Source organism: Rhagoletis pomonella, unplaced genomic scaffold (genome assembly GCF_013731165.1).
Source record: "Rhagoletis pomonella isolate Grant_MI unplaced genomic scaffold, Rhpom_1.0 Rhpom_scaffold_00009, whole genome shotgun sequence".
Taxonomy (NCBI): Eukaryota; Metazoa; Arthropoda; class Insecta; order Diptera; family Tephritidae; genus Rhagoletis; species Rhagoletis pomonella.
The window spans coordinates 16,598,769-16,602,053 of NW_023458563.1; the positions used below are offsets into that span (position 1 = coordinate 16,598,769).

Below are 3,285 nucleotides of genomic sequence, written 5' to 3' on the forward strand. Positions count from 1 at the left end.
TGACTTCTTATGTTTACGCCTTCCCACTTCAATCCACTCAGCATTATTCGCATCGATAATGGTATTCGCTGCTGCATTAGCTAATATATTTTTAGCGGCCACACCAGCAACAGCTGAGGTCTCAGCAGAAGGTGTGTACTCGTACGCCTAACTATCTAAAGTTTTAGAAAACTTTTACTGGTTTTGCGTTCTCGTACCCCAAAAACTTGCAAAGTAGGGGAAATTGAGAGAGCAAAATGTGAAAGAGAGCTGCAAATTTCTGCTGGAAAAATAGTAAGAAAATCAGCTGATCATAAACACATGTTTGTAAATAAACAAAAGAAAATATGGCATTTTGGGGTAATTTATTGCAAATTTTATTATTAATGCTAGTATATAACTAAAAAGTGCGTAAATTTAATAAGCACAACGTTTGTTGAGTTTATTTTTCGTTAATTTGCTATTCATCTCCAGTTTGTTTACTTTACTGCGTGCTGACTATGGTTGCCGTATGACATTTTTCGTTTGTACCATAATTTTCCTTTGAATATACCAAAATAGATTTAAATGCAACATGCTGAAATGTAGTTTTGCTGAAGTTTTCGGTTTTGGTAGGTTGGTTGTTGAAATGAAAATTTTATAATTTTAAAGCTACGTCTGTAGCTATATCTATTACCTTGTTTTTGGATCAATGATGGGTGTTTGGAGGAGATACTCTTGTTTTTGAGTGTGTCACCATGTGATATCACAAAAAATTATGAGAAAAATAACTTATTCATTCCGATATAATTAATTTGTATTTTAAAAAGGTTTTTCTTATCGAAAACTATTCAATTGTATAAAATTCCAAATCGGGGGAAAATGTACCAAACAGAAAATAAATTGCCAAATTAATCACCAGTGGCAACTGTGCAAGGGATCAGCTGATTCGAAGGTTGCAAGTTTTTGCAAATTTTGCGTTCTCGTACTTCTGCTGATATTTCGTCTCTTTGAGAGCGAAAGCTGCTAAATTCTCAGAACTTTTGCTACTGGAGAATTTTGTCCTCTCAATACGAGTACACACCTAGAGTCAGCATCAACAAAGGCAGACATGGGCACTTTTTTGCCCGCGCAGTAGCGAAAGTGCGAGCGCGGGCTGGAGAAAGGGAAAAACAGTTTACGGGAGGAAGGGTATGAAAAGTTGCGAAAAAATTATTTATATCCCACCGACATCATGTTCATCGCAGTACGGCTGCGGTAATACTGACTTTGTGTACCAAACAAAGAGCATATATTTTCCTCATATACAGGGTTGCCACTTTGGTAAATTGTTACCAAAATTGGTAGAAAAGATTTGGGTTGGTAAAAAGGTAAATTTTTTCTCATTTTGGTAGATTTTTGTTGAACTTTTCGTTCCCGATTTATTTTACGTAGTTATCTTTATATTAAAAATTTCTTTGCATACTTCTTATATACTTACATAAGTATAAATGTATATGGATATAAGGCGAACATATCATGCTCCATTCAAAACTCATTTTACTGGAATCCCCAGGAGCTTTTGATTGCCTAAATATTTTAAATGATTATTTAAATACGTATAAAGAATTTACTGGTATGCAACGAAGCCCTATGATTATTTGCCAAAAAATTAAATCAACGCCATTTTTTATCAATAGAAATTGTTAAATTAAAAAAACACAAAAGACTGGCGACAAAAAAAAATCAACGGGAAGCACATTGTGAGCTATACTCAAGTATTGTTTGCTTTAAAACTCGGTACCTTAAATTGTTCTAAAAAATTTTTGTGAACTTTTCTAAATGTTGTATGTATATAGTTTGAATCCTCAATTTTTATAGATTTTTAAAGCAAGAAAAAATTTGTTCTTGAAAAAGATTGCGAATAATAAAAAAAAATCACCAAGTGCCTTTTTGAGTCACTGTATTTATTAATTAATTAATTAATTAATCCCAACGGCTTTTTACCCTCCATTCCCGCCCAACCGACACGAGGGGCGCAGTCCGCATGACGTACGGAAACTTTTTTTTTAATTTTTTTTTTTAGTTTTTTCGTGCCGAGTAGTGGAAACAGGAGTTTGTTAAGTGTCGAGATCTAAAACTATTCAGCTACAGAATCAAATTCATCAGCTGATTGGATATGCTAAAGATAGTATTTCAATTATTGAGAGTGGAAATAATAGTTTTCTTTATAGTAAAAATCGAGTCCGATACGTCAAACGTGCTGGAATGACAGTTAAAATCTTGACATAAACCACGGAATGATTCGTTTAGTTCAAAATTAGTTTTGCATGGCTTTAAAAATAAAGGTCGAAAGTGTCTTGACACTCGAGAAGGAACATTAAAATTTACCTCAGCCAGGAGGGCCGGGCTATTAATCAAGCCTGTCACTAATTTTACGATAAATATTATACCCAGCATTTCTCTACGACTTGCGAGTGTAGGCAAATTTATGAGCTTAAGACGACTTGTGTAAGGGGGGAGATTGTAATCTGAATCCCAGTTAAAATTACGCAATGCAAAAAGCAAGAATTGTTTTTGAATTGATTCAATCCTTTCTGAATGAACTTGGTAGCGGGGATTGTCTATAATAACTCGAGTTGAAGTTTTTCAAATTATGAAGTTTCGTTGTTGCCTTTAGTTTCATCACTTCCGCTTTCGGTTGAAAGAAACTGCGAATATGCCAACAATATGACTCAAATACCGTATAATTAGTTAAATAAAAAGTTCCTTAAAAACAATTTTAATTCTTATTGAAATAACTAAAAAAATAAAAACTAGTTTTAATTAAAATAAATAAAAAATAACAAAACTATAGTTTTTATTAAAATAACTATAAAAAATTTATTGGTAGATATTTTCCAGATTTGGTAGATTTTTCTCAAGTGAATGGTAAATTTTTTTTTCCTTCAGTGGCAACCCTGCTCATATACACAATAAGCCATCGTTCGGACTTCGCTCCGATAGGAGTAGATTTGTTCCGTTTTGTCGAAAAAATTTGAAACCTAGTCCTCTACTTCGCTCAACTGAAAATCTGCCCTGTTTTGTTGCATAAAGAAATTTACTCTTCAAATAGAAAGTAGGTGGGGTTTTGAATAGCAAACTAAAAGTTATATTTTACCTTTTTATCGACACGATTGTTACATTGGTGAGCTACAGCAACTTTGCAAATACAGTGGAATTCGTGAATAGGCCCTCACAATCGCCCGATTTGAACCCGATCGAAAAATATTTCTCTGTCTAAAGTTCTGTAATTGCGTCGTTGCCCACCGATGTAACAATTGTCCCGGTAAAGAAAGAATGAAATAA

At 33.6% G+C, this 3,285-nt stretch overlaps 1 protein-coding gene across 2 annotated transcripts in view; it reads right to left on the minus strand.

The window, feature by feature from the left end:
- The window catches only part of LOC118745600 (43 kDa receptor-associated protein of the synapse homolog), a 226,148-nt gene that overhangs the window by 170,992 nt on the left and 51,871 nt on the right, over window positions 1–3,285 (minus strand). The window lies entirely within an intron of this gene.